Source organism: Calidris pugnax, unplaced genomic scaffold (genome assembly GCF_001431845.1).
Source record: "Calidris pugnax isolate Ruff unplaced genomic scaffold, ASM143184v1 scaffold116, whole genome shotgun sequence".
Classification (NCBI taxonomy): domain Eukaryota; kingdom Metazoa; phylum Chordata; class Aves; order Charadriiformes; family Scolopacidae; genus Calidris; species Calidris pugnax.
Window position 1 is genome coordinate 400,044 of NW_015090877.1, and position 19,573 is coordinate 419,616.

The following is a 19,573-nucleotide window of genomic DNA, read 5'->3' on the forward strand; positions in this document are numbered from 1 at the left end:
TGGGGCTGTTCTTCCTGGGGAAGAAGCTTTTCCTCAATTCCAACCTAAAACCCCTGGAGCGTAATTTGTGGTTGTTACTCTTTGTTTGATTGCTTGGAACCACTCAGAAGAGCTTGGCTCCATCATCTTTGGTTGTGGGTGGCTACCAGATCTCCTCTTAGCCTGGTCTCTGCTAGGTGAAACCAACCCAGCTCTTCCCACCTCTATTCATAGGGCGAGTGCTCTGGGACCCTGAATCAGTTGCCAGCCCTCCACTGGACATGTTTAGTTCCTCTTCATCCTTTTCATACCAGGCAGCCCCAAACTGGGCACAGTTCTCCATGTGTGGCCCTCCCAACACCAAGTATGAGTTTCTGTAAATAGTAATTTAAATATTAATTTGTAATTGGGGTGTTGGGTGTGCAGGATATGAATGCTCTTTCTGCCAGCAGATATTTGAAAAATTTGTTGGTGAAACATCACTGGTACATGGTTGTGGCTGTTATTAAAACATGTTGATATCACATCAAGTGCCAGAGTCAAGACACCCTTCTCCTGGGATTTGAAGATTAATCTAATCTCCAAACTTTTCCAGGTGACTCCCTTTCAAGGGAACCATGACATGGAAGGTTACCACAATAGGGCTGCCCCAGGAAGGTCACTTTCCCCACTCAGCCTGTCTCTCTTATGTCCATGAAGGGTGTGTGACAACCAGTGCCACCAGAACCCATGGTTAGATAAACCCGACCTTTGCTTCTGAAGGTTCAACTGTCTTCGGGCACCACTGACGCTTGGGACACATGGCCTGGGGCACACACTGCTGGTGGATGGCCACCGCAGCCAGCACTGAGAGGTCCACCAGCTCCATCCCCTCAGCTAACAGCCCCCACTGAAATACCATGTAGCACACGAGAAATGCAAAGTGCTCCAAGAAGCTGCTTACAGCACTTTTGGGCTTCTTATAAGGCTCAGGAGGAAGGATGTTTTCTCTTGAATCAACACAGAAGTACCTGCTCTTAGTGCACTCTGAGGTGGCCCCAAGCATCTCCAAAGTTGGGTGAGGATAGAGATCCTGGGCCAGCTGGGATCTCATGTTCTTCCTGCTGAAATGGCCAGTTGGTAGGCTCCCATCCAGGGTCCAAGGTGACTAAGCAGGGAACTTCTTCTCCTGTAGCCTTGGCCCTTTGGAACAACCTGTCTGGGCTGTTAGTCCCCTCTCAGAGCTCCCCCCAGCCCCTCACCCCTGGTAGTTCAGCCACGTCTTTCTTCCCAGCAGTCCACAAGCACCCATGCCCAGTCCCTCAGGGCTCCTTCACTCCTCCTCTCCTCACCATCCGTTTTTAGGACACCTGCCTTCATCCCCCTGGACCAGGGACACCTCTTCTGAGCCTTCCCCAGATCCATCTCTGAGGCTCAAGTTCTCTTCCCAGCCTCTCATGGGATCCAAATTCCTGTCCCAGACACAAACTGTGCCCAGGAGGGACTAAGACAGCGGCCTCCCACTCCTGTCTCTTTCATTAAAAAAAGCAAAAACCTGTTAGACCTGACAAGACCTGCCTTCGGGATGGAAGAGGGGACAAGCACTTCTGACCTGCAGGACTCCTCCATCCAATGGTCCTCACTACACCAGCCAGACCCACAGCTTATCGGCCAGCCACCAGGCACAGAGAGAGTATATGTTCAAAGGAAAGCCCCTGCTGGGAAAATAAGTATTTGATGGGACAGAGCTTGAAGTCCCACTCCAGCCAAGGGAGCTTGGGTACACATTCTCATGGTCACAGACTGCCTAAGGCTTCTGGACCACCTTTACACAGATAACTATTTAATTAAACACCCTTTTTGGGAAGCCCAACTTTGAGAACTGGCAGAAAGTATCAGAAAATGAGATGTGCATTGGGAAAACAGCACAATCCCTTGTGGTAGATCTGCTGCTGGCAACACCTCTCCCCCTGAGCCAGGCAGGTATCCTGTTTGCCAGCTGAGGCTGGTGGGACCAGCTGTGGTTGGGCTGGACCCTCTTCATCACATCTCACCTGAGCAGAGAAACTGGAAAGGGATTAGCTAAACCACAGGGAGCGAATTAGCAGGAACTGGTAGACACAGCAAACTGTGGGGCAAGATGCTGTGGATCTTTCCCCATCAGGTTAAGAGCACCTGGACATAGTCATCTCTAGCTGCACACTCAGAAGTGCTTTCCAGAGAGTTCACTCACTGTCAGTGCTTGCACTGCACTGGCAAGAACAACACGATCATGGGAAGGCAAAGTGATCTTCCCTAGGTCAACAACAAAGTCAGGAGTAGGACCTGGGTGTCCTGGCTCCATTTGCTGGATTAAGGTGTTCCCATGCCTCATTCGAGACTCTGCAATGTCACAATCGTTATGAATAACCACCAGTCACCAAGAGAGGAAGTATTTGGGACGGACTGTGGGAAAGATGCAAAGCTCCAGGAGAGAGGCTTTTATAACAAAAAGCAAGTAGCAAAACAGTAGTATCTTCTGTAGGTCTCATATTAGTGAGCCCACCTCATCCACCCTGTTCTTTCTTTGTTTATAAGTATTCAAGGTACAGCCATAAGAGATGAGTCAAGGTCCCCTAGTTGCTTTTCCATGCTTTGCCCCTAAGGCTGGGTCCAGCTCTGCAAATCGGAGGGGGGCAGTGTCTGGAAGCAAAAGTTTCAGAAATGTCCCATGTGATGAGACCCCCTTCCTTGTTCGATCTACCTGGTTAAAGGATGGGCAGAAGATGCCTCTCAGAATGACCCTGATCACAGATCACCAACAGGCTATAATAAAACCTGCCCTCAGTACAGAGAGTACAGGAAATAGTTATTCTCTAAAGAGAGTTATTCTCCAAGAGGACAGACACAAGCCAGCTCTGCACCAAGCCCTGTCTGTGTCTCTAGTTTGGCCACTTGAGAGTGTGGAGGGCACATGCAGAAAAAGACGATGATTTGCATTTTCTCCTCTTTATACAGAAACTGTACAGCAGAGAACCCTTGGGCATGGTGAAGGTCCAAGAACCATGACTGCTAACTAAGCCCAGCATGGCTGTGAGGCCCAGTCCTGCCTCCTGGGTGGAGGGGGACATTCTGAAGACACACAGTGTGTTGTGAGACTGTACCATTGCTGTGTCTCACGCTGGTGAAAGCATGACCTGCTTTCATCCTGGGTCTTCATCCTGGGCTGCTCCCTCAAGGGAGAAGCCAGTGCTTCCAGAGCCTTACAATTCTGCTTCTAGCTCATGTTTAGAGATGCTCTTCTGTAGACACCTTCTCTCTCTATTACAGGGAAATGGTCCATAAAGAAAAATGAGACCTGATTTGAAAAACAGGAGTGACACAGTGTGGACAATCATTATGTCTTAAGGCAGATGAAGAGCTAAGATGCTCTGCTTGGTTTTCACTGGTGCTACCATGACTTCTCCAAATGTAGTTACTAACCTCAGGCCAAGAGGCCTGCGTTTGAGAGATTTTTTCCCCCCTCTTTTTCAAATATCTGAGTCATTTTCCACAAGTTTATGAGACTCTTGTGTATTCATTGCCAAAAAAATTGCCAGCCTGGAACACCCATAGGTCACCCACAGCATGGTTTCCAAATATTCCAGTCAGGCCATCAGAGACCCAGTGTTCTTGTGCTACCAGAGACTACTTTTTTCCAGTCAGAAGGAGAAGTGGCATTATGGCACATCATGACAGTTCATGAGTTACTGGACTTGTATGGCACTTCGTGGAATATTAACTATCTGCTTTGCAAGTTGGCAACACATGCTAAGCAGGCAGGGCAGCTGAAAAGGTGAAAATGGGAGCCAACAGGAATGGGGTGGAACAGACAGATATACTAGACAGAAAGGGATTGTGTGCTGGTTATTTTCTTGCTCTTTCAGATATTTGAATTTGATGCCCACGTTCGTCATTCCGGGATTCAGGCAGAATTTGAAGGGAAAGTATTTATGTCTTAAGACAAGCTGACACAGGAGAGGAAAAACAGACTTCTCTATACACAGATATTTTCTCAGATTTAGAACAGAAGCACCCAAACTAAGTGGAAGCTGAGAACCATTGTTTGAGTGTTGCTCTACCAGTAGGACTTACCATGCATTTCAATGAGTTGGCAAAAAAATTGGGACAGAAGGGGATGCTTCTAGCCACTGTGGAGAGAGGGAGGTTGGTATTTACTGCCTGCACAGCACCAAGTTAGAACTGAAATGTAGCAAAACCCTGATTTGTGGATCCAGTGGAGTCTCTGAAATAGGAAAGCAAAAAACAATGATTAATAAAACACCAGTCTCCAAAGGTGGCAGCTGTCTTGCCTTTTGAGCATTCAGAGATGACATTCAGATGTCCACTGAGATAGGACACACGCACTCAAGTCTTGGTAGCACTTGGAACTGAATTGCTGGGTCCCTTTGTTGCACTACCGGGGTCCAGACTGGGGTCCCAGGCATGTGGCATGTTCAGACCCGTACTGAAGTCCCTCTACTGAGAATGCCAGACAGTGAAGGCAGCCAGACACTCCTCAGGCTCTGCAAGATGTGTGCTGTGAGGACAAGGTACCAGCTAGGAAGTTTGCAGCAAGTTTGGGAGTCTCTAACAGCAGGACATCAACTTCTACATACATGCTCAAGGAGGGGAAAGTTCAGGCAGAAAGAAACTCCAATAAATGTTGTCACTCAGAGAGAAGAAGGAAAGTTCTTTCTCCTTTTTACTGGGGGATGATGCACAGGGAAGTAGGTGTCTCCTGTCCAGAACTGTCAGAGTCTGTAGCACAGTCAGCACATGAACTCTCCAGAGTACCTTATCCCCAGGAAAGCCTGTTCCATGTTGAGGCCTCTTGCATTGCACATGCACCTGGCATGCCATCCCAGACAGCTTCTTTTGTGGCAGCCTTAACAAAGGACTTCACCTCCAGGGAAAGGAAGCAGCAGCTATCTGTTAACATGGCCTGGGCCCTGCTCTCACATCTGTGAAGACCAAAAACAAGGAAGGAGAAACATTGGCCAGGTGTCACAAGACCATGCTTACACCACTCTCCTTCTGTGGGCCTCCCACTGCTCTTCCCTTCTGATCTGGCAGAGATGAGGCTCTGTCTTCAGGCAAGGAGCCTTCTCAAAGCTGCCAACCAGCTGCAGGTTTTTCCATGCCAGGTGTGGTGTCACCCACAAAAGACGTGTTGTGGTGCAGGAACTAGCAACAGGAGGACAGTAATTAATACTAACCTGGATGAGGTATACTGGCTCTCAGGAAATCTGTTACTGAAGTTCCAGTCCTTCACAGGACAGACAGCACACCAAAAAAATGACTTGAGATTCAGGCAAGTTGAGGTGGGATGGGAGGGTGAGGGAGTTCCCCTGAGGGTGCTCTCCAAGAGGATGTTCCCACTGCCCTGTGTGATCCCCCCATACCTTTTCTAACCAAGGAAGATGCAGTCCTGAGTTTTGGCAAATAATGTCAAACACACTAACAGGGCTTCTTCCTGCAAACTCTAACATAGGTGCTGGGAAGACTGGCAAACGAGGTGGAGGTTTCCAATTGTTGAACATAACTTGATGCCAAGGGCATTCATAGTTCTGGGACACCCATTCCCTGTCACTTCATGCACTGACCCAAAGCTTGGCTGCTCCAGGCTGGCTTACTGCATATCACTGAGTATCACTCATCAAGGACTTCACGCAATCTGAGCCACTCCTCCTACAGAGGGAGGCATTCACTGTGGGGGTTTAGTGTTTCCCGACCAGAGGTGTTCATGATTCACTCTGCCCCATGGATGTCTGCCAGCCTGAGGAGACAAGTGTCAAATCTGCCCAAATACCCCCATCCACATCAGACACACCTGTCCTTACAAACACCCCTCATCACAGGTCCTCAGAAGCTGCAGCCATGCCCGTGGGGCCAGAATTGGACCTGCCCTGCTCCCTGTCAGCTACAGGATGTGGAGGCATCACTACCTGGAACTCGAGCTGTCAGGAAGGAGACCTTGGCAAGGATCACTAGATGAATACAAAGAGAAATTTGGATTTCAAAATAAGAGAATACAAAGCTCTGGAGACTGAGCCTCCTACTAAGTGTGAGGGACCTGCTTCCCAGCAGGCTTGCTTTATCTGGAAAGCATGTTGGGAAGCCCGGTGGGGAGGATTAGAGAGAACACGCACACCTGATGGCAATGCTCTGAGCCCTGAAAGGGGTGCCAAGGCTTTACGTAATGCTCTGATCCAGTTGTGATCCCCTGGCAGAGTATCTGGTTACCAGTGGTTTATAGGTGCAGTAATACAACATACCACGTGTATTCTGGAAGAGTCATGTGTCAATCTAATTAACGACTTTGTGGTTTGTGAGCACTTACCTAAAGCAGATGGGCATTGTGTCTGTTCCTCTGCCAGGCAGAAGGAGTCCAAGGTATTTCAAAGTGAGCAGGTGCTATAAATTATAATTACCAGGCTTGCAGAGGTAGAGAAAGCAAAGAGAAAAGTAACCTGATGGATTAAGAGATCAAGATAAACTCTTGGTTTTTCTTTTTCAAATACTTATTGAAAGTGATGAAAATGGTTGGCTCTTTCTGGAGTTTCTTGCAAATCAGCACTTTGGGAAGGTGCTTGGTGTGTGTCTGGCTCATCTGGGTGGTTGTTGCCTACAGCAGTTTGGAGCAGGAAGGGGGGATTAGTGCCAGCCAGAGTGTCACAGCTTTTCCAGTATGGGTGGCTATAGGGTGGCTGTAGGACTTAGCTTCTCTCACCTGGCTTTGAGGCCAGAGGCTCTAGGAGGATACGATTTCTAAGTAGCCCAGTGCAGCTTTCCCAAAGTTACCTCTGTAGTTCAGCTCCACGATACCAGCTTGTGCTGTCAGCGTGGTGATCTGTTTTCTAGCTTATGGACATGAATCCCAGAGCTTTGTGCATTTCTTTGGGGTTACCTCCTCCAGACTGGAGAGAAACTGTGTTAATAGCTAATTAGTGGGACTTGAGAGACTTTGGGCCTCCCTAGGATAGTAGCAGGTTTTCTGACCCAGTAAGACACACCAGCATAGGCACAAAGCTTCCAGAGTCACATTTCTCCCTGCTGGATAAAGGCATCCACTCATTTATCTCCTGCCCATGGTAGCTCATTTCTCCTCCCATAGAGACTTATGGATGCATGTCACCTTATGAAGACCCCAGCCCCCAAAAGTATGGACACAGCTGACACAGAGACACTAACACACGTAATGTCATCTAACCCCTCAGTGGGACACCAGCAGTGTGGGAGTCTCCAGCTGAGCTCACTTTCATGTGTCTGAGCAATACCCTTTTACTCAAGAGGGAGAAATAGATGCACTGGGGGAGAAAATCATCTACTGGAAGTAGGCACCTGCCTTCGGAGATGGATCACTCACAGTGGTGCCTGTTCCTCTCCATTCACAGCTGGAGACAGACACACAGTTCAAAAGGAGGCATCTGAAATACCGAGATTTCTCCTAGCTGTGATACCTGCCTGTGTATCAAACTTGGTGTCCTCATTGTGTGCTTGGTGCCTGGAGCACGGTATGTGAATCAGGGAGTTAAGCACGGCTCTAGTCCATCTGTGCCTGCATGTGCAGGAATCTGTCCAGAAACATCTAAACAGCTGGACACCCTGCTCCCCAGAAGAAAGAGTATGTAAATCACAGTCCATTAATAATAAAATTTGGGATAAGAGGGAATTAGAAGTCTGGTGTCTTGGCTAAATGTCTACAAAGCCCATTCATAAATTCATAGAATCATAGAATTGTTTGGGTGGGAAGTTCCACCCCCTGCCCTGGGCAGGGACACCTCCCACCAGACCGGGTTACTCCAAGCCCCATCCAGCCTGGCCTTGAACCCCTCCAGGGATGGGGCAGCCACAGCTTCTCTGGGCAACCTGGGCCAGGGTCTCACCACCCTCAGAGTGAAAAGTTTCTTCCTAATATCCAATCTAAATCTCCCTTCTTTCAGTTTGAAGCCATTACCCCTTGTTCTATCACTCCATGCCCTTGTAAAAAGTCCCTCTCCAGCCTTCCTGTAGGCTCCCTTCAGATACTGGAAGGCTGCTATAAGGTCTCTCCAGAGCCTTCTCTTCTCCAGGCTGAACAACCTCAACTCTCTCAGCCTGTCCTCACAGCAGAGGTTCTCCAGCTCCCTGATCATCTTTGTGGCCTCCTCTGTTCCCACTCCAATGTTCTATGTCTTCCCTGTGCTAGGGCCCCAGAGCTGGAGGCAGCACTGGCCGGGATCTCCCCCAGGCAGAGCAGAGGGGCAGAATCCCCACCCTTGCTCTGCTGGCCACACTGCTGGGGATGCAGTCCACAATGTGGGGGGCTTTCTGGGCTGTGAGCCCTCCAGGCTGACAGCTGCTGTTGAGCTTCTCATCAACCAACACCTCCAAGTCCTTCTTCTCAGGGCTGTATTCAGTCCAATAAAGTAATTTTCAGATATTTATGCCTCATCCAATTGATCAGCCTTGGATCAGCCTTGACCATGGGATTTCTCCACAGTTGAGCCCATACCCCACTTCACCCTTGCATTTGTAAGCACAGAAACTGCGGCATGAGATTTGAGAATGGTTTCTGGCCAATTTTCAAAAAAACTTCCTATTACATTCACCTCTTCCTCTGCTATCAGTCTCTTCTAGCTCTCAGTCATGGCCCACTCCCTGCTCTGCCATGTTCCCTTTCCCCATTAGCAGCAGCAGCAGCAGCACTTCCCTTCATGAGGAGTGAAGCCTCAAGATCCTGTACCACAAGGTCAGTTTCTTCTTGTGTCCTTTCCACAATTACCTTGCGTTTTCTCTTGTGTCCTAGGTAAGATGCACCATAATGCTAGCAAACACCAGGTTCAGTCCTTTTGGGCAGTTCGTTAGCCCTGTACCCCAAAGGGATTGATTCTCCTCCTGTTGGGCTTGATGCCGTGTTTGCTAAAGCAAAATGGTCCAGGAAAAAACACTTGTGACTGTGTCTCCATCTGCTTTCTGTCTCTTGGCAATTCCTCCTGTGTGCAGCATGTCAGAGAAGCAACTGCAGACAAGCAAGAGACCTTCCCTCCATGTCAACCTGTGTCAGTCTCCTAGAGCAAACCATTTCCTGCAACCTGGTGGCTAATGCACCCAGTGCAGTTAGCCATCACCATTATACACAGGTAGTGGGCAACAGCACAATAGGCCCCATTGCCTGGGATCCTGTTCTTTCTCTCATTTTAGTTTTCCTTTCTCCCTTAAAGGCTTTGTTCACTGCATCCCTCTGAAATACTTGCAGGATTCACTTGCCACTCTGCCACAAATCTGTTGTTCCCAGCTGATCAGCCACAGTCTCCCTGAGGAGGACTCCAGTCCCACAAGCACTGGTCCTGCTAACATCACGTTCCCATTTCAGGTGTTTATATGACAGCTGTGTCTGTCCTTTTCTCATCTGTCCTGCAGAAGGATTTGATGCCTTCATAAGCAGATGGGATGCAATGTGGAGGACAAACTGTGTCATATACTCTGTTCTTAAAAACATTGCAAGAATTTTCATGTTTTCTGAAAATCTGATTTCCCATTATATTTTGTTTTCACTCCAGCTTTACTTGACTCAAAATCTCAAAGCACTAAATCAGCCTGACATGTACACTCATTGCACACAGGTTAATTTTACCTCTAAAATAATCCACTCCTTCAATCCATTGGTTCACATCTCTGATATCTTTTTGAGAGTTTCACGGAAATGCAATAAAGACTACTTCATCCCCTGTCCCTCAAGGCAGGTAATTATTTTTATACATATGATCAGAGATTAAAATGCAAAGAATGACTTATAGCAATCTGAGAACATGTGGACTTTGATGTAGACAAAGGAGGAAAGCTCTTCCAACCCGATCAGATTCTCACAACCATATAAATTCTTATGACAGAAGGAAGAAAAAAAATACTTTGGAATCAGCATGGCCTGAAGAGCTCAGTCAATTCATTCCTCGTTTCACTACTTTGATCTATTTGAGATTTGACAGTTTTCTGTTAACAGTAATATTCTTCTCTATAAATCACATATGAAGCAGTAAGGTTTAAGAAAGGTGTTGTTTCCATTGGGTGTTTAGACGATAAAAGCTATGGAAAAACCCAGAAATCTATAAAGTCAACATAACATAGCAGTGGCTTACAATCTATTGGCATAGAAGTTGTCTTGTGGCAAGACCACCTCAGTGCTGTAGCATGATTTATTGGCCACCCGGTCTTTCTGGAGCACAATGAAAAAGAGGTCAGGGAAGAGCAGTGGGGTAGTTCTTAACAGCAAATCTGAGGTTAGACTGGAACAAAGCAACCACAAGTACTTTATTGGTGATTACTGCTGCTTAGAGCACAGGACCTTGAATTTCACCTGTTATAGAACCATAGACCAGCAGAAAACATGCCTGTGGCAGGAAAGAGAGCCCAAATTTCATAGTGCAGACAGCATGCTAAAGAAGATCCTTCCCCTCTAGAAGACACTTGCTACTCAAAACCTTCCTGTCCCTTCTCTGAAATCCTCTCTTTTCCCTGAGGAACCTCTTCTCAGCAGGCAGCTCTGGGGAGGAGCTAAGTCAGTGGAGTTTTGTCCCCATTCTTATTTTCAGAAGTTTGGTCTCTGTTTTGGCATTTCAAGTGTTTAATGGCATTTCTTTGAAGAAGAAAGTCTAGGAGGGGCCAAGAGCAGATATCTACGACATCCAAGTGAACACAGGAGTGCCACACATCTGAATGCACTGCAGGTAATTCCATGCAGTGATGTAGCCATGGTGTGGTGAGTCCTTGCTGAAGTTTGGCTGCTGTTAGTATTCCTCATTGGCTGTATGGAAGTAAGAGCCTCTCTGGCTCCACATGCCGTGATCCTTCCTCCCAGGTGTAGTGTGCACAGTTGAACCAGTGCACAGACAGTGAGGATATGCTACAGTTGTGTTTTCCTTCCTCGGATTCAGAATGTGCCTGAAAGGGACAGAGGCTCTCTTTCTCTATGGCCACATCTCATAATTTGGTTCAGGAATAAGAAGTCAAATTCAGAGGAGTTACTGCTTTTTGGCATAGATTTTGAGCAGACAAGATTTTTCTGGTTCCACGTACCACAGGCTGTCATCCAACCTTCTGCTTCCTAGGTCTTTTTTCTACTTCAGCCAGTCTGAGCTGTCACTGAAGAACTGTGCTTGTCGCCAGGACTGGCAGCAACAGCTTGGCAATATCAGACCTGGTTTGAGAAGAAAAAGCTGCATTAAGATATAATTCCAAGGTTCAGATTCTGGAGTTGTTCCTCTGCTTACACTGGTCTGATCAAAATCCCTGGTCTGGATTCAAGAGTATCCCAGACTGGAAAACAAAGTGTGTGGCTGGACCTTAATTCTTATTCCAGCAGCTTTCTCTGCCATTCAGCTTGTGTCTCTGTGTTGTTTATGGAGCGTTCCCCAGCACCTTTAAAGAGAACTAGCATTTTTCCTGCAATGATGAGAAATAATACATTTTCAAAAGCCATTGGCAAATCCATTTGGCAGAAAATGCATCACCCTGTTTTACAGGGGTGAAAACTGTGGCTTGGTTACTGTGTTCTTGGTAGCTCTCAGCAAGCAGCTTCACTGCCTCCCTTTGCAGCCCTCAAAGAACGGCAGCAGGATCAGCCATGTTGGCATTTGGCCTTGCAACAAAGCAGCCTGGGCCAGGTTTGTAGTTGGGAAGTTGAATGGCTAGGACTAGGAGGCTGGTGTCTTCTCTGCTATAACTAGAGTGTTAGATCCTTCCCTCATGGTGGGAGAACCTAAGATACCACCAGGAAGAAGACCAAATTCTTCTGAGTCACCCTCCATAGCCTCACTACACAGCCTTCCTTCCCTTCAGGTAAGCTTCTGCTATGCCCATGTCTCCCTTTGGTAGACCAGGTGGATTTGTCTTCTCCAACCATAGTTGTCTAGATATTACTCATCTCAGCTAGTCAGCAGTGGAAAATGATCAGCACCTCCAGAGGGTGTGAATCATCTCTGTTATCTCAGAGCCCTGTCTGGGGTGGTGAATCACTCTCCAGAGGACTCTGGTTGTCTCTTCTGGCTATGGAAAGGCCCTATTTCAAGTTCTGTGTGAATAAGGCTGGATGAGATGTATTTTTCCTACCCCTGGAGAGGAACAAAAAAGCCCCTCTCCCCACCCACCATTTTACCTGACAAAAACAGCCAGATAAGCTAACACATATCACATATCATCAGAGCTTGGGTACCAAAGCAGAGTTGACCATCTCTCCTCCCTCAAGGCCCCAGTGCACAGAACCAAGCACACACTTGTGTAGCCCTCAGAGAAAACTATCAGAAGGAAATCGACTTGCCCAAAAATACAAGTGCAAGGAGCAGCTTACCCATTAACCAGAGAGGAATTTCTCTGCACTCCAGAGTTGGGGGGATTTGAATTTGTAACTGTTGTTCTGGGGGCAAGTCAGAAATGGCAAAGTCTTCTGACATGGATATCGCATACATCAGAGACATGATTTTTTTTTTCCTGTTGGTGGAAGGAACTCAGCTGGTCAGAGTAGAGCCTTTTCTGCCTAGCAATAAAAAAGCATGAAATGCAATGCAGTTATCCCACTACAATGACCTCAATAGCTTTTATTGAGAGAAAGATTCAGAGACCACACACAAGCTGTTGAATGTATCATCCTCAAGGAACAGTTCTGTTTAGCAGTGACCCAATAAACCCCTGCCTTCATTTGTCCTTCATCCATTACTCCCTGGCTTTGAGCAATGAGATGTTGTGAAGCTTATGTATGGGAAATGTCCATATGGCTCATGCTTGTGAGTGTCCATGCTGTAAAGGATCTCTGGATTCATGTCCCAGCAAGATGAGAGTGTTGTTTATCAGACTAAGAGCTAAAAGTTTAGCAAACTTCAGCCACTCCAACCTATCTTATTATGCCGCTGAAGTGGCAAATAATACAGAAAAATAGATGTCTGCATAAATTGTTATCTCCTCACAAGAATGGTGGCCGTAGATATTGAAACTCTACCCCTGACTGGATCAGATCATAGAATCATAGAATCGTCTAGGTTGGAAGAGACCCTTGGGATCATCGAGTCCACCCATCTACCCTACTCTACAAAGTCCTCCCCTACCCCATGTCCCTTAGCACTGCATCTAACCGGCCCTTAAACACAGCCAGGGAGGGGGCCTCACCCCCCCCCCTGGGCAGCCTGTTCCAATGCCCTATCACTCTTTTGGTGAAAAATTCTTTCCTAATGTTCAGTCTAAACCTGCCCTGTTGGAGCTTGAAGCCGTTCCCTCTCGTTCTGTCACTAATTCCCTGTGAGAAGAGACCAGCACCAACCTCTCTACAGTGTCCTTTCACATAGTTGTAGAGAGTGATGAGGTCTCCCCTAAGCCTCCTCTTCCTCATACTAAACAGTCCCAACTCCCTCAGCCACTCCTCATACAATTTGTTTTCCCTCCCCCTCACCAGCTCCGTTGCCCTCCTCTGCACTCGCTCCAGCACCTCGAGATCTCTCTTGGATTGAGGTGCCCAAAACTGGACACAATACTCGAGGTGTGGCCTCCCCAGTGCTGAGTACAGGGGCACAATCCCCTCCCTACTTCTGCTGCTCACACTATTTTTGATACAAGCCAGGATGCCATTGGCTTTCTTGGCCACCTGGGCACACTGCTGGCTCATATTCAGCCATTTGTCAACTAGAACCCCCAGGTCTCTTTCTTCCAGGCAGCTTTCCAGCCACACTTCCCCAAGCCTGTAGCGCTGCATGGGGTTATTGTGGCCCAAGTGCAGGACCTTGCACTTGCCCTTGTTGAAACTCATTCCATTGGCATTGGCCCAGTGATCCAATCTATCTAGATCCCCTTGCAAAGCTTCCCTATCCTCCTGGGAGTCAACACTCCTGCTTAACTTGGTGTCATCTGTAAGATGCCTTACCTGTGTACATCATGTGTAAAAAGCAGAAGTTTCATATCTTTACAGCTTTTGAAATTCTTTTCTAGAACATGTAGAGATTAGGCTCTTCAGGTCCCAGTGATCTTGAGTTGTGCCATCATGTTCATGATGATCCCCTGAGTCAGTTCCTCTCTTGAGATTTCATTTTCTAATTTTTCCATTCATTGATCTTGTGGTAGGCACCACTTGGAAGGGGGTGATGATGAGTGACAACCCTTGCCGTGCCCCAGCACCTCCAGGATTCACCAGTTGAGTGAAGCGATCACAGCACAGGATGGGTGGCTTGAGCTGCATTTTCTAGCAGCTTGGCAGAGGTTATACCTACATGGCTATGCCCATGATGTACTGTAGCCACCTCCAAGCTTTTCTATATTGACTGCTAGCAATCCAGTGTGGCAACCAGGAACTCCACTTGGATAAACGTTCAAGAGATCATTCACATCAAGCTAAAACTAGTGGTCGTTTGTCTATCTATATTGTTCCTACCTTTCTCTGCTCACATGGCAATGATTCCAGTACCCACCTTTCAATAAGCAAACTTCCCTCAAAGAGCTTGACAAAGCCAGAAACTTAATTCCATCTTCGTACCCCTCTCCTATGCACTTTCAGTTCCCATTTCAGACTGTAACAGCTTTTGGGAAGAGGCACATGCTATCTTGACTGCCCTCCTCGTGCCTAGAACATTGTAGACACTAAAGAAATAATAATCAGAGCTTACATCCACAATCCACACACACACACTCTTGTGTATGAGTCATATAGTAAGTTCCAATGTGTTTTCCATTGACCTTTATTATGGGGACTCATGAACCCTAACTCGCTCGCTTATACACATAATTGTCCAGGGCATGCTGCATTTCCCCACTGACAACTCAATAGAGAAGAGAGACGATGGGTCCCAGGTGTTACATACAGTAGATGTGTCAGTGCAAAAGGAAGATGGGTCCCAGATGTTACATGCATTGAATGTGTAAGCACTCCTGATGAACCACAGAGAGGTAAACTGCAGACAAGAACATAAGTAAGAAATGAACAACATATTTAAACTGGCACCCACCTATGCAGCATTTAGTCCTCTGTGCAAGACACAGCAGTGGCCCTTAGTCTACTCCCATCTGTAGCTCTCTGCCTCTCATAACCCTGCGGACTTCAAGAAGTTTCCTCCATGACAAGGTAGATGGGAGCACATCCAGTCTTGCAAGATTCAGGAGTGAAAAGTACAGAACTGTCTCACTCTATAAAATACGGCATAGGAATCATTGGCTGTGTTGGCAAGATAAACACCAAGTTAATTTTTAGCCAAGTGATGTGGTACACATAAGTGAAATTTTAGGAGCAGCAGGAGCCATCCCTGTGATAGGTCCTATCAGGCATGGTGTCTTTGGCAGTAGGAGCTCAGTGTCGTGATCTGTGAGGTCTGTGCTAGTCCACACTATAGATGGTTCAAGCAATCTGTCTCACTGAATTTCACTGAATTTTTAGAGTTGGAAGGGACCATAGAGATCATCTAGTCCAACTCCCCTGTTAAAGAATTGCCTAGATCTTGTCAGAGCATGTTACTCAGGACTGCATCCAGGTGGGTCTTGAAAATCTCCAAAGAAGGGGACTCCACACCCTCCCTGGGCAGCCTGTTCCAGGGCTCTGTCACCCTCACTGTGAAGAAGTTTTTCCTCATATTTGAGTGGAACCTCTTACGTTCCAACTTGTGCCCATTGCCCCTCGTCCTCTCACTGGGAACCACTGAAAAGAGTTATAAGGGTGAGGGTTATTTAATTTCTAAAACAAAGCTGGCTGCACTGGGAGGTCATGGGGGATCCTATGGGTGCTCACTCAGCACAGGGAGGCACTCAGACACACCAGGATACAGTTCAACACCTCAACAAGAGGAGGCTCCCACTCAAGTATCCATCAAAACAAAATAACCACCAGTCTAGAGGTGATTGCCTGAGTAAAACACCAGATTGGACACCTGGAACCCTATCTCCATGTCATGGAGTCTCGTGAGCAGAGAGTAGATGAAGCAAGGCAGACATGAACCCAGTTGTGACATCCCTGCAGGTTCACACTACCAGACAGGGACTTTGTGATGCGTCTGGTCTGGCCCTGATCCCCATGCATTCAAGATATGAAATGGCACTTGTGTCCCAGAATGTGCTTGGCCTACAGGATCTCTCAAGGTGCCATGACGTGTTCGGAGCCTCTCTCCCCAGAGAGCAGTGTGTCCTGTCCCTTTTGTCCCCAAGAGCTGTTCTTCCTTGTCTTTTCCATCTAGCTTGTGTGCTTAACAAACACCATGTTTCCCAGCAAATATGCAGGACCCACACTCCTTGCTAGGCCTTTGATCTGCTCTGCTTAGCCTCTGGCTGCTTTCTGTACCTTCTTCATTTCCCTGTGCCTGGCACCATGGGCAAGGGGGGCAATGCCAGGTGGCCAAGGAGAGGGCTAGTCAGGGAGTTGGTGCAGCAGTGGAGTGCAGCTACCTGATTGTCAGCAGTTTCTGTAGCTGCACAGAGATTTTGGCAATCCTTCTTGCACGGTTCTGACCTGAGGGGTTTTGGAGGTGTCTGCAACTGGGTATAACAAAGCCCTCTTGTTTGTAGCAAAGGCACTTTGTGTGGAGTCTAGGTATTGCTCTGATTTCATTTCCTGAGCATCCCTTGTGGAGGGCTTCCCAGAGGTACATGTCTCATTAAGTCAGGAGTGAAGACTCATTGCAGTCCAAACAGAGCCCTGCAAACTTTTCCACTAGGTCCTGCTCCACAGCCAACAGACTGGGAACACAGTTGAGTCTTCATTCACTGCCTGGGATGGTTTTCACAAGTCTTTAGTCTGGAAATGGAGCTAGGGAACTTTGAAAAATCTTGTTTGAGGGCTATGAGCTCTTCTGTGGCAGGGGCAGAGAGCCCAGGTGTTGGAGCAGGCCTAGAAGGCAATGTTTCACTTATTCAATAATGTGTCATTCATAGAATCGTAGAATAGTTTGAGTCGGAAGGAACCTTTAAATTTCATCTAACCCAAACCCATGCAATGAGCAGGGACATCTTCAAGTAGATCAGGTTGTTCAGAGCCCCATCCAACCTGACCTTGAATGTTTCCAGGGATGGGGCATCTGTCACCTCTCTGGGAAACCTGTGCCAGTGTCTCACCACCCTCATCGTAAAAAAATTCTTCCTTATATCTAGAATAAATCTACCTTCTTTTAATTTAAAACCATTACTCTTTGTCCTATCACTACAGGCCCTGCTAAAAGGTCTGTCCCCATCTTTCTTATAAGCCTTCATTACGTACTGAAAGGCTGCGATAAGGGCTCCCCGTAACCTTGTCTTCTACAGGCTGAACAACCCCAACTCTCTCAGCCTGTCCTCATAGCAGAGGTGTTCCAGCCCCCTGATCATTTTTGGGGAGGAGGACCTCTAGACGTGCTCCAACAGGTCCATTCTCCCACTGCAGTACATATCTGCAGTACTTTATGACCACAAAGACACAATAGGCAGAATGGAAATTGAATCGTTTCCCACATTTGAGGTTAGCACTGCAGTCCTCAGCTGCCTTTCTCCTATCCCATTTGATGTCAGTTGATGGAAGAAGCCCTTGCTCCTCACCTGGGCTATTTGGGCAGCTCAGGGACCCAGAACCTCCTGCCCCTCTGTGTCCAAGTGCCATTGGGTGCTCCAGTGCTGTGCCTGGCAGAAAGAGCAGCACACATGGAGATGGCAGTCTGACAGAGAGGGAGCCAGGCTGGCATGGAGCACCTTTGAGCAGGATGTTTTGCACAGCTCCAGAGTCGTCCTCCCTCGCTGTGCCCTCAGTTCCTTGCATGGCGAGTTCCCTGGGAGCTCATAAGCCAGGTACTGACTCAGTGCATCTGGGAGTCTTGCCTGAGAAAGGAGCTTAGATGTTGGCCCCAGTCATTAGTAAGTTATCAGAGAAGTTTAGCTGCAGTGACATCATCTCCTTCTTATGTTACTACAAGGAACTGAGATCCTATTATGGGATAGGAGGTAACTCAATCGAGCCTTTCAAGATAAACTCAGACAGGAAGAGAGACATGATTGCCTGAAGGCACCAATTAGATGTTTCTGGTGAGATCAGCTCTGTGTAGCCGACACACATGCATGCTGGGGCCAGGGAAGACAGCAAGCACCTCACTTCCCAAGGACGGGGTGGTCTCAGGGAGGGGTGGGCAACCAGCTCTTCCTTCCACTGTTGCTGGACTGGTCAGTCAGTCATCATTTCTTCGAGGGTCACATCTCTCTCTCCAGACCATCCTTTATTTATGAGCCATATTCTATTGCTGGCAGATAGTCGAGATGCAGCGGAGCTCCCTGGTTTGAAGAGAGAACCCAGCCCAGTACCACCCAATGCTGCCTATGACCTTTGGTGGCAAGTTTTCTCCAATTTTATCAAGGGAAGTAATAGCCCAATAAGTGCCAAAAAATGCTGGGAGGATGGAACAAGGTTTGAGGTCCCAGTATCCTGTTGTGACTGGGCTGCGGGGAGTTGGGGAACACCACAGAGTCCATACTGCCAACCAGTTACAGCATGTAGTTTGTCTAAGACATCCAGTCAGCCAGATAGTATTGGCTCTACCAGGTGCAAGGGAGGAAGAACAGCAGGAAAAGTCAGGATGTTTCCTGATAGCATGACATTGTGCATTTTATTGGTTTCCAGGCTGCAGCTACCCCTGTAAATACTCCACAGCCAGAAGAACATGGAAAAATACGGGTAAAGTTGCTTCTGTTGGTCATAGCCTGAGATTTGCACCAGATCTGTTAGGAAACAGACACTCTTTCTGGTTATCTGCTGCTGCACACTTTTGCCAGTCGTGTTACAGACAGCAGGATGCATCTGCTCACAGGTGTCTAGGAAATGCACTTGTACATCCTCTGAAATGCTCTAGAAGCAGTTCTTGGAACAAGACAGTTCTTAGAAACTGCTGGGTCTGTGGCACAGGAAACCAAAGATCTCAGATTATAGGTTGATCTGTCAGAATTAGTGCAAAGTTTATGACATGCTTGCTGCACTGGCAACTACACATAGCCCCACCACCACCTGCACCTCCTGAATGGCTGTACTGATTGCACTGGCTTCTCTTCTGCACACTGGGAAGCAGGAATTTCCCACTCTTGAATTTTTCTCATTAGAAAAGGACCACCTACCTGCTTGGTTCCTTCTAGGAATGTTTTTTATCCTAGAACCACCTCCGGACTGATACGAGCAAGAAGGCGGGCAATTCTTCCTGAAGCCTTTATCAAATCCAGACAATGCTCAGGGCAATGAAGTGGACCTTCAAAGGCACACTGAGCTCTTAAGCCTGCAGCCACACAAAACCTACCTGACACTGTGTTGCCCAAGGACAGACTTCCATTTCCCACCCCACACAAGTTCCTTTCACTGCCCAGAGCCACCACTGGATACAGCAGCACCAGAAGCACCAGCTGGTGGGGCTCAGACATACTTGCATTTGATGCTGACTTGCTCCTCTCACCACGGCTCAGCACAGACATGAATATCTGCCCAGGGAACAATGATGACATAGGCAACACCTCAGAACAAAAACCAAGGGACTTTTGATGCTCTTTCCAGGCACGTTCCCTCTCTCCTCATCCTCATAGTCCCTAAAACAGAAAATGGAGTAAAATCTAGGGTGATTCCAGGCACTTCTAGGAATTCTGGCTAAGTGTCACGTTG

The 19,573-nt window shown here is 47.5% G+C and overlaps 1 protein-coding gene across 1 annotated transcript in view; it reads left to right on the forward strand.

The window, feature by feature from the left end:
- Positions 1-19,573, forward strand: part of LGR6 (leucine-rich repeat containing G protein-coupled receptor 6) — a 151,532-nt gene that overhangs the window by 75,950 nt on the left and 56,009 nt on the right. The gene's annotated exons all lie outside the window — the stretch shown is intronic.